The 16,434-nt window shown below is 34.5% G+C and overlaps 1 protein-coding gene across 1 annotated transcript in view; it reads left to right on the top strand.

Annotated features, from left to right (window-relative positions):
* LOC143223091 (kazrin-like) overlaps window positions 1–16,434 on the top strand; it is a 167,605-nt gene that overhangs the window by 3,007 nt on the left and 148,164 nt on the right. The gene's annotated exons all lie outside the window — the stretch shown is intronic.

Here is a 16,434-nt window from a genome sequence, read left to right as displayed (position 1 = left end):
GAAAGTGTGGCTGTAATTTCGTAGCTAAACGAATATACATCAGTTGAGAGGTAACGATATACTATGTTAATTGGGTTCTGGTGTATGTAAGTATGTTTGAAAAACGTGTAGATAAATTGAACACTTCTAGAACTTGTGAATATACAAATATTTATTTCATAACGATTTTTACGGTACTCTTTCATAAATACAACTGTATATAAATGTAGAGGCTGCCAAACGACTTCGGATTGATGATTTTATTATGTCAGTTTATATTATTATTCAAAGTGATCTTATCTATTGTGTTCCATTTGTGATGTTCGTTGTTGCTGGAGCATTAACTGTTGAATTCTTAGCACTAGTTAGTTGGCTAACAAACTTTTAGCCATGAGAATTGGCAACTTAATCACTCGCGCCAATGACATTAAGAAAATATACTCGCAAACGACCATTTCTCTGTTTTTGTTTTCAAGATGACTTTAAGCAAGATGCATTTAAACCTTTCAGTAACTTTTGCAAGTGGTTTTGAACACTAGGAAATTGTAAACGCTAAGCAATACCCAAAACTTTTGTAACATCAATATAAATGTGTAGGTAGAATATAGTGTTATTCTTTTACAATGATAATCGTTGTTAAGGCTTCTATAACGATAAGGTTGATTAATTTATTTGTCACCACATTAAACTTTGTATGCCGGGCTAGGTTCTTCAAGTCACCAAACCATACCAACTAAAGTTACTAAAATTGAGGAATCTCACGTCAGCAGAAATCATACCAACTAAAGTTAGTAAACCTGAGAGATCACACGTCAGCAGAAATCATACCAACTAAAGTTAGTAAACCTGAGAGATCACACACCAGCTGAAACCATGCTACATAAAGTTACTGAACCTGAGATCACATATCAACTGAAACCATACCAACTAAAACGAGTAAACGTGAGAGATCACACACCAGCTAAAACCACACGATATAAAGTTACTAAACCTGAGAGATCACCATACCACATAAAGTTATTAAATCTGAGAGATTAAACACCAGCTGCAACTGTTTTTCTCCATTTTCTTTGATCAAAATTAATATTGTGCTCATTACAGCGACCTTTACCCAAATTAGGGACGACTATGAACAGATAACCGTTTGTTTAACTTCGCACGAAAATTACAGATTAATAAAAACACCCTAAGGTAAAGATTTGGTCGTGAACGGTGAACCGAATACATCAGTCTTAAACGCCACACAGTCATCTAAAGTAACAGGTAACTGCAGTAATGTATGCAACTTTTTTTCGTAATGTGTAATTGATATTACGTTAATTAGTTGTAGCTATATATCGCTCGAACTAGCGCCTTAAAAGATTACTGGCTGAGCTGAATTGTGTTTTGAGAAATGACACCGAAAAGCAAGTATTCGTTACTTTAAACATTCTGTCACATGACTTACAATCCAGTGGAAGGAAAACACCACCATTCTATGTCACTGGGGACAGTTGGATACATTAGTTGTTCCGTGTTATTTTGACACGCCATGTATCAGTGTAACAAGCACGCTGGAAGTAGCAACGTCGATGTCCATCCTAATGTATCGCCAGCACCTTTGGAACGTGACTGTTCACGAGATTCGTTCACATTAAGTTATTTTTCTTTTAACAACGAGAGTTTGACAGAGTAACAACACAGAGTGACTACCCGTTATTTCAGACAAACATTAGTGTTAGTGTTATTACTACTGATAGCTGGAGATGTCGTCTGATCAATAGCTAATTGAGAGAAGGTCAGGAGATAATAATAGAGAGCACAGCCAACCCTGGATGTGTATACCAGTGAAATGATCGAAATAAAAACGTGATTCCCAGCTCTTCAAATATAGCATTTTAAAAATAACTATAATATTGTATTTTTGTACAGAGATTGACGTCAGAAATCCTTGTCATTCCTTTGCTTAAGGCATTTACTTTGTTCGCTTTGAAAAGGTTTTATCAACCACAGGTTGTGTATATTTCAAAAAATAAAGACTTCTGTGTTAATAATCACTACATAACTGATATATTTGTTCCCGCTCTCGGTAATACATCATATGAACGCCCATGAATAATATTTCAAAACTGTTATAATACCGAAAGCTGATAAACTGTAAAGCTTTAAACTGATTTAGAAAACGTCACGTTTTCCTTCGTAAAGCAGCTATTACTTCTTCCTTTACTGGGAAACTGAACAAGAGTTATAAAAATAGCTTTAATATTATTTATTACATTTATAGAGACTAAATATAACAGTTCAAAATAATAACTTTTAATGTAAATATTTCACAATTTTGTGGTAATATTTGTAACTTAGTCCATTTGTTTGTGAAGACTTTCACTTACAGTATTATAAGAATCATTTATTTGTTGAATTAAATTTCACCTTAAAACTACTTAGAAATTATGACGTAAAATATTCTAAGCTTCTACAGATGAATTAATCTCGTAAATATCACAATATATTGTGTTAACTTTTATTACATCACTTCAACAAGACATTATCTAGACCACTCATCAAAGGATGTTCCTCGGTGGCTTTGCTATAAGACGACACTCACACACCGTTGTTTTCAGTTGGAGGAAGTTTTATAATTTTACATAAAGAACTAGGGTTTAATTTAAATACGCATGTTGAAACTTCAGGTAACGGAGTTTATAAGCACGATAAAATAACATAGCGAATGTCATTAACACATTTTAGTTTTATCGGACGTTTGATTCAAACAATGTAATATACTTCAAATTCTTTTGGATTTTCAAATTACATATAAGACTGTACAATTACAGGTTTATTATTCATAGTAAAAATGCCATGACCAAAAAATCTTCAGTTATGGGAGGTGAAGTTCTGAACTATATTAAAGAAAGTATAGATAAACACTACGATGTAACATTAGAAATATTTCATTTCAAATCTTTACCCTAGTACTTTCATTGATAAAATTAAAAACTTTCATGAAAGTTTTAAGGTTGTGTAATAACCTGGTAAGTTACTTCTCCGTGTTAATAAACAAAGAAATTTTCATATCAGTGCCATATATAAAAACTACTAGTGTTTCTCATCAAATGAATTATATCGGAACACGTTTTCTTTCTTTGATAATTAGGGACAGCAAGTGCAAATAGCCCTTGTGTAGCTTTGCGCGAGCCTTGGCAAGAAGGCCAAGTGATTAAAGCATTGGATTCGTAATCTGACGGTTGCGGGTTCGAATCCACGTCACACAAAACATGCTCGCCATTTCAGTCGTGGTGGCATTATAATGTTACGATCAATTCCACTATTTGTTGGTAAAAGAGTAGCCCAAGAGTTGGCGGTGGGTGGTGATGACTAGCTGCCTTCCCTCTAGTCTTACACCTCTAAAGTAGGGACGGCGCAGATAACCCTCGTGTAGCTTTGCACAAAATTAAAAACAAACAAAGAATTGTAAAAGAAAAACAAGTCAAAACACGTCTGCTTATGGGCGAATGTTTAACTCCTGAGCTAAATGAGAGCTATGCTGGGCATTGAATCCTTAAACAGCCATGTGAAAAAAAAACAACAAAATAAGCAGATACCCTTATTTAGGCTCTGCTTAAAACATGAGTTGCAAAACGATTAAAAAACTTATTCTTTCGGAAAAATCTGTTATGAGAGTAAACTAAAATGTGCTGACACACATAAAGCGAAATCTGCACCCTCTCACAACGAACTAGCAGTGAACGTGGCTGCCCTTCACTATTATCTAATTCATGAAAAACATGCTTGCCCTTTCAGCCATGAAGACGTTGTAATGTTACCGTCAGTTCCATCACGCTGTTAGAGTAAAGCAAGAATTATTGATGGGTGGTGTTGTATAGCTGCTTTCTCTTTAGTATATCTCTTCTAAATTAGGTACGGAGAGTACAAGTATCCCTCGAGTAGCTTTGTGCAAAATTCAACAGAGTACTAAAATACTTAATAATCAAATGATAGTCTGTAAGGGTACGCTGGGATAACTAGTCTTTATGATAATGAGAACAGTGTTAGTATTACATCTGTGTAAATATGTAAATATCCAATAACGTTTTGAAATATTTTGGTAATAATGTATATAGTATTAAATGTCAGAGATTCTTAGCTTTCAGAAGAGTAAAAAGTATTTAACTTCGTATTTTGTAATCGACCTGTGAGTGTCAAACATGATTAATTAGGCCCGGCATGACCGGGTAGTTAAGGCACTGGACTCGTAATCTGAGGGTCGCGGGTTAGAATCTCCTTCACACCAAAAATGCTCGCCCTTTCAGCTGTGGGGGAGTTATAATGTGAAGGTCAATCCCACTATTCGTTGGTAAAAGAGTAGCCCAAGAGTTGAAGGTGGATGGTGATGACTAGCTGCCTTCCCTCTAGTCTTACACTGCTAAATTAGGGACGGGTAACGCAGATAGTCCTCGAGTAGCTTTGGGTGAAATTCAGAACCAAACCTATTAATGTCCCGAAGTGTTTCGTCGCAAAGTTTATGAATTTATTATAATAAAATACAGGGTTTGATTCTCCGAGGTGAAAAGAGCTCATACAAGGCATCGTGTAGTTTAGGCTAAAAGAATTACTACTTTTGAAATGTGTGTAGTAATTTTAGGAACATAAAATTAATTATTGCACAATGTGTAAAGCCAGATAACATACTAATAATATATGTATATATATATATATTGCTTTTGTAAGTAGTATCAGGCGTATTTCTGGTTGGTAACAAAGACTGGTATTCTTTCTGACACTAATGTTCCATATGATACATCAAGTGCATTAAAACGTCAGTTTTGTAAAATGTGAAATCATACATTTTGAAGTCAGTAAATAACAAGATTTTTCATGTTGGTGTTGTGGATTGTTTGTTTGTTTTTTTGAATTTCGCACAAAGCTACTCGAGGGCTATCTGTGCTAGCCGTCTCTAATTTAGCAGTGTAAGACTAGAGGGAAGGCAGCTAGTCATCACCACCCACCGCCAACTCTTGGGCTACTCTTTTACCAACGAATAGTGGGATTGACCGTAACATTATAACGCCCACACGGCTGGGAGGGCGAGCATGTTTGGCGCGACGGGGATGCGAACCCGCTACCCTCAAATTACGAGTCGCACGCCCCAACACGCTTGGCCATGCCGGGCCTGGTGTTGTGGAAGAATTCGATTTTGATAGTTGAGAAATAGCTGAAATCGTGTATCGAAGAAGTGCCTGACTTTAAGGGCTACGATTAACCGATATTCAAAATTTATTAATGAATTTTTCTAGTATGACCATACAAATACTATGTTATTTTGTATAAGAGTTTAGTTTACACCATATCCGAAAAACATTGGTCAGGTCTGATTGCTTTAGAACGATTCCATCTATTAGAAAAGGTAGAGAAAAGGACTACTGGAATAATACCCAGATTTTAAAAAAATAAAAGGTTTAAATGATTAGATTTGTTTTGTTGGATCGTCGAAGAATATCAGGCGATAAAAACTTATAAGTTTGTAATTTTTGAACTGTGCTCAGTCGGTATGAGTTAGAAGTGTTAACTGTGATCTGTGGCTGCAGTGTAAAACTTACACAAAATTTATATTATTATACACTAAAAGTTTCATTAGAAAAATAAATTACTTTCATACGCTGAGTATTTCAGAAAACAGGTGGAATCAGAATATTTTCAGAGATGCCAACCATTACGATTTGAGCGTAATCATTACGAATTTGGTGTATACATTACGACTACGCTCATACAGACAAATATTACGACTTTTTGCAACTCCCAAATTATTATATATTATATAGATCTATACAATAAATTGATAAATTGTTCCACCAGGGCTTGAAAGGGGTGAAAAGAAAATTTCTAGTGAGATACAAATAAATTTTGATAATAAATATAAAACATAGTCCAAATGGCTACTTGCGATAATCATGTTTGTGCTTGAAATAATAAAAAATATTTGTTTCTCCGACGCCTACCAATAGTTTGAGAGCAGTGCTTCTCCATACTGGGTGTGTGGGGGAATCCATAGTTACGTCATCAGTGCTTGTCAGCCAATCAGCGCTCGCGTAGATGGGTATTTCTCGTTTACTAAGCAGCATAGAAACACCAATGCGATTGTTCACAAGGTGCAAAAAAAGAGGCCTCGTTCACCAGATTGTCTTGTTTCTGGCAAATCTAAAAGGACTAAAACTGTGAATCAAAAATTTAGGAAAGAGTATAGTGCACAATATCCGGTCATTGCATCAAAAGTCAGTGACAGTCGTGCGTTTTGTACAGTTTGTCACATCGATTTTTCTGTGGCAAATGGCGGGATAAACGATTGTTCCAGACATACAAAATCTGCATCTCACCAACAGAAGGCTGAGACGAAGACAAAAACGATGCAGATAACGACATTTATGAGTAAGAATTCAGAATATGAAACCATAAATGCAGAAGTGATGTTCACGCAACTCGTCATTGCTCATAATTTACCCCCAGCTGTAGCCGATCATGCAGGACATCTATTCAGAAAAGTGTTTCCAGACTCTGATATAGCGACAAAATATCACTATGCTAGAATCAAAACTACAGCAATTGTACAAATGTTTGGTTGTGAAGATGACAAAATGATTTTAAGTATACTTACTAATAGTGTTTACAGTTTATCCACAGATGGATTCACAGACATGGATGACTCAAAACTGTATCCAATGGTTGTACGATATCTGTACGGGCTCTGTCTACAATCATTACGCTCAGTCATTTAAAATAGTTGGCATCTCTGTATTTTCAATACACGCTAAATATTTCATAAGATGTGACCAACTGAGCTATCGAGAACCTTACCCTAAAAGGTTATAAATCGACGCGCCAAGAGAGAGTTTGATATTGTTGGTTTCTTACAGTTAGTATGCTATAAACCTCGGAAGCTGTAACGGTGGTTAACGCTTATTAATCTGGAAACCACAGATGTTTGACCAGGAATGTTTATAGATTTCGGACGTTGCAAACCGCTTAGCTTCAGTGAATTAAATTCGGACATTAGTGTTTCTACGAGATCATTAGATATTTTCGTCGGGAAAAAACTCACTTGCGAAGGTGTTAGCTAGTTTACCGTCAAGTGAAATGTATCTGTTTATCGACGTAGAACTAATTCGCTCATCGTGAACCGTCGATAAAAATATTCAGTTCCAGAACAGTTAGAAGACTCAGTATTGTTTGTAAGTCTTAAGAACATCCTTGTATATAGATCATTATTTATAAAAACCGTTATTATAAATTGTATTGTTGTTTGTATATTAAAATATATTTGTGTTGAGAAAGAAAATTGTGTGTATCAATCGTGTTGGCAAGTATTATAAATTTGATATATGTCGACAATCTATTAACTTTTAAGTTAAAATGAAAATTTCCAGCTATTTGAAATGTCACGAACGTAACGAAATAAATCCGAGACTCGTTCGGATAAATTAAGATACATATCTTATAACACTGAAACCTTGGTTCGATTTCCTGCAGTGGACACACTAGATAGTCCAATGTGGCTTTACTTTGAAAACAAATAAAGAGATATGATTAAAATGCTTTTATTATGATCAGAATTATTCAAAAATTAGGATAAAGATATGTAGGCTTTAGTTGAACATGTTATAGTATCGGTTCCATAAACGTTTACTATAAACTAAATATTTTCCAAACTAAAATCAAAATACACTCGTTATTTACTTAATGGCCCGGCATGGCCAAGCGCGTAAGGCGTGCGACTCGTAATCCGAGGGTCGCGGGTTCGCGCTAAACATGCTCGCCCTCCCAGCCGTGGGGGCATTATAATGTGACGGTCAATCCCACTTTTCGTTGGTAAAAGAGTAGCCCAAGAGTTGGCGGTGGGTGGTGATGACTAGCTGCCTTCCCTCTAGTCTTACACTGCTAAATTAGGGACGGCTAGCACAGATAGTCCTCGAGTAGCTTTGTGCAAAATTCAAAAAAAAAAAAATTACTTAATATTTAAAAAAAATAGTCAAAACGATTTGCGATAATGTGAATACTTCAGAAAAAGATCAGAATAACTTCATTGTAAATTTAATAGTTACAAAATATGATCAAAATAATTATATTATAAAGTTTGTCTTGAAAAGTATTGTTTATTGAATATTTGTATAGTATTTACTTAGTGAAACTAGCACTCAACTATTTTAGACGACTTTCTGTATTTGCTTTTTGTTGTTGAAAATTCTTTCACCCTGAGTTAACTGATCAACACGTTTCGTTTAGTTCTCACCGTAGTTTGTTAATTAGCAACGTCTCTTTCTGTAGTTTTTGGATATCATTATATACTTTTTTAGTTTTAACTCTAAGAAGTAGTTTTTTTTTTCGCCACTCTATACGCCATTAGAGGGCTTTTCGAAAATGTCTTGAAAATCTGATCAAGTATTAAACTGTACAACTGAAGATCCCGTGTTGATTGATCTTTAGCCAGTAGAGGGCAGCAGATGCACAGATGAGACGAGCTATGCATGAGAAGGTTAAACTACATCTAACGACGTATTTTTCCATTTAAAGAGTAACATAGAGTTCAAAGGAAAAGTGAAACGAAAACTAGCTGCAAATATGAACTATTATATTTATTTACATTCGATTTGTTTTTATATATTGCAAAAATTAGAGGAAGTGGATATTGCTTCTTGAAATCATGCTGTGAGATATGTTTAACTAAGCATATTTACATTTGTAGTTTTAGCAGTTGTATATGAAAATTACAAAGCTCTTCATGAATATTAGAGCCCGGTGGTTAAGGCACTTGACTCGTAATCCGAGAGTTGCAGGTTCGAATCCCTGTCACTCCAAACATTCTCGCCCTTTCAACCGTGAGAGCGTTATAATGTTACGGTCAATCCCACTATTTGTTGGTAAAAGAGTAGCCCAAGAGCTGGCGGTGGTTGGTGATGGCTAGCTGCTTTATCTCTAGTCTTAAACTGCAAAATTAGGGACGGCTAACGCAGATAGTCCTCGAGTAGCGCAAAATTCATAACAAACAAGCCAATCATAAATATTATGACAAGCAAATTTGATTAAAAATTTTATACTTAAAGAATAATTAAGTTAATACATCATCTAATATACACCAGAAGGAGATAGGATCAGAAAAACTCTGAAATGAAACAGATTTGCGTTTCTTTACAAGTGAAATTAGTCACTGTCACGTGCTGCTAAAATTATACTGAGCGTCAAAACGGCTCATTGGAAAAATGCTAGAGGGCATTTCATCAAACTTGAAATTAAATTGTTTCTATACGTATTAAAACTGTGCGGAAAAGCTTGACAGTTAAATACTAACTAGAAGTGGACTTAAGTTTATAATGATGTTTTAAAACCTCTGGGTATACAGATCTCCCAGCTAGAACTGGAAGCATTATCTATTCAAGAAGACATGTTTTTGAAGTTTTAAGTTAAATTTTTAAAGTTATAATCGTTGACTTTAAAAGAATATTATCACTTAGATAGAAGAAGGACAAATTTTTTTTAGAAGACACTTTGCTTATCTTTTTTTTTACACAGAAAAAATTTGGTTTTCGTTTATCATAGCAGGGAGCTTACATTTCTTACCTGAACGGGCTGAGCTTAGCCTTGTCATTAGCGTATTGGGCTGTGAATCTAAGGACACATGGTTTGCATCCGATTGATGAAAAGTCATACTGCGGAATTAGGTGCTGTGAATGCATTACAAGAGTGACTGTCAAATCCCACTATTAAATTAGAATAGCCCAAATGTTGGGGATGGGTACTGTTGACTAGCTTCCTTTCTCTTTCTTCTAGTTACTTAGTTTGGAAACGGGACGACAAATTCAAATAGCCTTTGCATGAATTTCCGAAACAAACAAACTTATCTGACTATTAGCCCTGATTTTAAATACTAGTAGAAACGCCATTTTACAGGCGGCTATTTGTGCTAGTAGCTACTAATCGCAGTATTTGTAACTCATTCAAAAACAAACAAACTAGAAAAAGTTAACATTTTCTGAAAGATTATTATTATTTTTCTGGGAAGTACTGCACAGGAAAAGTGTTCGGATTGTGCTCTTCAGTTTACGCAACTTGTTGCATCAAAATTATTCAACGTACTTAGCTCAAAATTTTAATAGTTTTCATATATTAAAAGAAGTACAGTTTAGAAAAAATAATAGATTTTAAAAACTCCAGTTTCTTAGAATTACATCTAAAATTCACATCAATAAATATACAATCAAACCTTCATGTACAATCCTAGTAAAGGTTATGTTGTTGTTGTGAGTAAGGTACACTTATTTAATATTGTGTTCTATTATAAAGAAATGGTTGTTGCAGATACCGCAATTATATTTCTAATTGTCTGAATCTTAAATATCCAAAATATGGATTTTTTTTTTTCATGGATTTCTGTTTGCGATTACATTCATTAGATGGCGAAGGAGTTTTGATTACATACATAGATACTGATGTACAAGCTATGTCCATTATAGTAAGATAGTGTTAGGTTGTTAAATGTGTCTTCTAGTAAATCGAACAATATTTGTTGCACGTAATTATACGCGTCACTACAATAGGTAGCACCTCTACGTCACATGATTTACATGATACCAGCTTAAGTTCTATGAATTTATCCGCCTAAGACACTTGAAGATAAATTAACAATTTGAACTTAATAAATGTTTGTATTTTAAAAATACATTTTTTTAAATTTTAAAATAATACGATACAGGATTACAAATTTTTAAATAACATTTTCTTAAAGTAGAATATACAAATTATTGTATCGCAGTTGTTCAACGATAAGTCTGAAGGCTTAGGACGTTAAAAACTGTTTCTGCTTTGGTTTTTGGAATTTCGCACAAAGCTACTCGAGGGCTATCTGTGCTAGCCGACCCTAATTTAGTAGTGTAAGACTAGAGGGAAGGCAGCTAGTCATCACCACCCACCGCCAACTCTTGGGCTACTCTTTTACCAACGAATAGCGGGATTGACCGTCACTTTATAACGCCCCCACGACTGAAAAGGCGAACATGTTTGGCGCGACGGGGATGCGAACCCGCGACCCTCAGATTACGAGTCGCACGCCTTAACGCGCTAGGCCATGCCAGGCCCAAGTGTTTCTGTACATAAAGCTCTTTGTGTTTAACTAACAAACAAACAAATAAAATATGCCGACTTTCATACAAAAAATCAAATCAATAATATATATATGATGTTAGGTAGTAAAGAACCCTGACTTCGTTTGAATAAAAATATTTCAAAATTAACTTATTAAATGTTATTAAATATTCACCTATTATACACATCTCATCCGTTTAAAAAATGAATAGTAGAAGATGACAAGAAACCGACTAGAAGTTGAAATGTATTCTAAAGACAGCTTAGATGACGATTAAATATATATTCAACGTTTTTATTATTAGTTCTAACGTCTGCACCCCGTTAGTACAGCGGTAAATCTAAGGATTTATAACGCTAAAATCAGGGGTTCGATTTCCGTCGGTGGGCTCAGCAGATAGTCGACAGCACTGTCGTAAGTGTGTAGCTTTGAGGCACGTTGGTTGAGTGCCAGATGGTTAAGGCACTCGACTCGTAATTTGATGGTCGCGGGTTCAAATCTCCGTAACGCCAAACACGCTTGTCTTTCAGCCGTGACGACGTAATTATCTGAAGATCAATCTCACTATTCGTTGGTAAAGAAAAGTAGTCCAAAAGTTGGCAATGGGTGGTGATGACCAGCTCCCTTCTTTGTAACCTTACGCTGCTAAATTAAGGACAGCTAGCGCAGAGAACCGTCTTGTAGCTTTGTGCAAAATTCAAACCAAACCATATAATGTATGGTAACTTTTTAATTGCTTGATAGTTTTATAATTTTCGTATTATTTTAATTGATTTACAGTAGTAATGAAATATTTACATTTGGGCAAAACTGTAGTTTGGACAATGCTCAAATTATCATAACTGAATGCCCGAGTGATATTAAAATACTTTTGTTATTTGAGCTCAAATTCTTCAAAAGGATTATTGTTGTTGTTATTGGCATGTCCTACTTTTCTCCCTGGCTCAGCGAAAAGCTTGAGAGATTGCAACGCAAAAAATTAGGGCTCGATTCCTGCGGTAGGCACGGTGCATCTAGTCCATTATGCATCTTTGCTCTTAAAAAGACACACAATTATTGTTCAAATATTTTGCAAACATTATAAACCATATTTATTTGTATATTGTGGCAGGTTACTGTTGGAATGAGTTGGAGTTTTCATGTGATTAAAATATTTTCGAATATTTGCTTGAGGTTGCAACTTAATATTTATCGTTGTTTGACTGTTTGTGTAAAACTGAAAAATTCGGGAAAGAGGGTTTTATGACTGTAGTCGTAATGATTGTCAGTTTGTTTTCTTTCTAATTCAGTCGTGTTTACGTGTCTATTGTGAAAACGTATAATTATTATATATGCATTATTTTACTGTATTTATTGTTAGTGTGTAGCTGGTTGGTGGTGAAATGTATGCATTTTATCTCTTACTTATGTTTTAAGACATGCTTCTCATGATTGATACAGAGAAATTCAATTCTCTACACTTTCTGGACTTCGTAGCGAGATCTTAAATATTTTATATCTGAAACAACAAAAGGCGTTCGAAATCCGGAATGTGCTAACGTTCGTTGTGGAAGTGCTATTCGCTCTAGACAATGACATTGAAAGTTTTCGCTAAAGTGAAAATAACAAAATAATAGCATGCTGCCGTATTACGTTTGTATCTATAAAACAAACAAATATGTTGTCTGTCGTATTTCTATCAAATATATCAAAATAAATTAGGTTTAGAATCTATTTACGAAGTAAAATGGCATATCCACTTTTATAGAATATTGGTGTAGTAAATACTAAGATCGTAAAATAAAACTCAATTGTTAACATTCTCTTAACGCGCACAATGCGCGGATGTAATTTTGAAACTTTAAGCATACTTGAGGAAAAAAAAATCCTCAATTTTTCAAAGTTGTTTCATGAAATATGTTACTTTTAAAATAATAAACTTTATAACCACAAATATATCAGTTATCTGGCGAACGTAAGGCGTTTGATTAAAAAAAAACTGGTTCATGCAAGTGAGAAAAGAGACAAAATATCTATGTTAAAGTACGAGATTAGTCACGTTTGTTTATTTTTTCATCTTCTGCATTTTTGTTTGTTTTGGCTTCTGGCTCTTTGCCAGCTCGTGCTCTTTTATCTTTCTACTTTGTAAATAGATTATCGGTTTCACATAAAAGTTTGAACAGTGTTAACAGTATTTGCTACTAACTACCAAGAATAAACAAGATAGAATTGTCAGTACATTATTTATAGAACTAACTGAGCTATGACAGTGTGGGTTTCGCTGGGTGATCAACTACACGTGTTTAAGAGAGAGGCAAGGTACACAAAGTGTTTTCACGTTTAATAGCTTATGAGATACAAATGACGTAATATACGAACTTTATACCTTTATACCTTAAAAGTGTTCTGAGAACAAAACACCTGCAAGTGACATGAAAAACGTGTTTACTTCACAATACACGTGTAAGAGAGTATATCATCATTCAATGAGGGTTGTTATCTATATTCGGTACATAAGGACATTAAATATAAGTTTATTCAAGATTAACAACACCTATTTTTTCTGAAACGATTTCTCAAAACAAATTCGACATCTTTGAATGGATAAGTTCGTGTATAAGATTTTAACGCCTTCTTCGGGTACAATGAGCTCATATATCTTTGACATCCATTACAACAGTTACAACTTAGTTTGACATAAAGTTAAGTAACAGTAAGTCTGAAGACTTATAGTGCTGAACATCTGATTTCGATACCCATTGTGTATGTTTGCGCTTAACTTAGACAAATCATAATACGTAAACTTTTATGTGGAATATCTGTGCGTTATTTTTTCTGTTCATTTCAAATTCTGTGTGTATATTGCTAATATTTCTTTAGTGACGACGTACTAAATTTTGAGGACAAATTTGTAGATATAACTATAAGTTTATAGGACGTAAACAATACAAAATTTTCTTTCCTTTTATCTAAACGTGCTATAACATTCATTTCATCAAAATTATTATATTGAAATACATGTATTTTATATTTGAAGCCTTGTAACAAGGTTGCATGTGTTAATCCCTAAGCATTTCCTTCATATTTAGGCCCGGCATGGCCTAGTAGTTAGGGCGTTCGACTCGCAGTCTGAGGGTTGCTGGTTCGAATCCCCGTTAACTAAACATGCCCGTCCTTTCAGCCTTGATGATGGTTAATCCTACTATTCATTGGTTAAGTGGTAGCCCAAGATTTGGCGGTGGGTGGTGGTGGCTATCTCCTTTCCCTCTAATCTTGTGCTGCTGAATTAGGGACGGCTTGAGTAGGTAGCCCTCGTGTAGTTTTGCGCGAAATTCAAAACAAAAACAAACCTTCATAAGTAACATTATTTTGACTGTCAGCCTATATGGTGCATTAGAGAGGATATCCTTTAGTTTTTATATTGTTGTCTTACGTTTTTTATATATGACATGACTTTTTAATTATTTAACAGTTTGCGAGAAATATAGGGGTTGCGTAATTTAGAATTTATTTAGAATTTGAATATATCAGAAATACATTTTTTATATTGTTTGGCATTTCGTAAGGAGTTTGATGCTATCGAAAAGTGATTATGTTTAAGAAGGGTGTGCAACAACTCTTCTTTTCAACGTAAGATATTAAAACACTAAAATTATAAAGGTGTGTTTGGATGAGGAATTTATAATTTTCGAGACGGGAATGTTCCTTATACTTAATGAAAACGAAGAACTTCGGATCAATTTAGGCAGCCAGAATTATCGGGAAAGAAAGCTTAAAAGTTGTACCCAACAACTGTAAGTAAAGTGAGGCATTTTATAAGCAACAGTATGCAACATAATAAAGAAAGATGTCCGTCTAAAAACGAGGCAAATTATATATGTATTTACAAGAAAAGAACTTAAGTTATACTTCCTGTTGAAACGTCACATACCTCAAAAAAAACTGGAAAACATAATATACAAAGATATATTAATTAAGTCGCTGGAAGCAGCGTTTATGGATTTCTGTGTGATAAGACTTTTTAAGATAGCGCTGTAAGCTCAAGTCATAGTACACTAGATGAATTATGGAAAACATGAAGGAATGATTGATATACATTGATCCTTAGAATCTTCTGACGGAGCCTCATGTAACGAAAGTTACGCTGCAGCCTCTTTTTAGGTGGCAAGGTTGTTAGACAGAGCATGACCAGAAGTGAAAATACTGACTGTAACACTGTGTAACTTTCCAAAATCGTTGTAATGTAATGTATGTATCCTCCGTACAACTTCTAAGTATTTCATTTATTTAGTATTTGTTTATTTGTTTTGAAGCTAAGCACAAAGCAACACAATGGGCTATCTGTGCTCTGCCCACCACGGGTATTGAAACCCAGATTCTAGCGTTGTAAGTCCACAGACATACTGCTGTGCTACTGTTGGACCGTTTTTAACGAACATTTGTTTGTTTTTAAACAGAAAGATACATAATGGACTATCTAATGCTGTATCTACCAAGGAGATCGAGGTCCAGTTTTTAACATTATAAGCCTTCAAACTTATTGCTGTGCCACTAGAGTAAGTATTACCTGCTAAGCATAAAGTGCTGGAAATTTAATCAGCAAATATTCTTGTACCCTTCAGGTCTGATCTATATCCTTCGATTTCCTCCATTATTTTACTGTTGATAATTTCACAAATGAGTATCAAACAAAGTAACTTATACCTCAGATACTGTTACATTGGTCCATATTTTCAGAGATGTATTTTTCTATTGGTTTCATTTGATTTTTTTTTATAACTTCCAAAATTTTTCGAAGAACGTAACACTTAGCAAAGTGTGTATTCTTCATGGAGATTTGGTCCATGTTTTGGATCAGGGATATCAATATCCATATCCCATATCCAATTCAAGGGATAATATTAACTCGTATATCATTACTATCTTCACTTATTCTTCATCGCACTATTAGCTTGTGTTCGCAATACAGCCACAAATATACAAACACGTTATTCTATTTTTACATACAAAACATTATAAAACAGGGCTTCGTTTGTTTCTCGAATTCAGTTCGCCTAGCCCAGTTTGGCCTGCAAATTTCATAATTTTGATATTTAGAGGGGAAATGTACATATAATTTGGTTCGTTATGTATTATGTAACTTTGTAGTTTCCTCATCAGTTCATTTTTCTAATAATATTGAAGCAAATTATCCAGGAGTCTATCTGATAGTGTTGGCATGTTTGAATAGTTGTATAAAAATACTGAGATTGTTCATGTGTGGTTTCGATATACTCATTCATGTTATATAGGCATATTCTACGACCAGTTTTATGCATGCTCTGTAAATTTTAATATGTTTTCTGGTGAAGTTTTTTGGTTATTACTAG

Source organism: Tachypleus tridentatus, chromosome 8 (assembly GCF_004210375.1).
Source record: "Tachypleus tridentatus isolate NWPU-2018 chromosome 8, ASM421037v1, whole genome shotgun sequence".
NCBI classification, from domain to species: Eukaryota; Metazoa; Arthropoda; class Merostomata; order Xiphosura; family Limulidae; genus Tachypleus; species Tachypleus tridentatus.
Note: the sequence above shows the minus strand (reverse complement) of the source record. Positions and strands in the feature narration are given on the sequence as shown.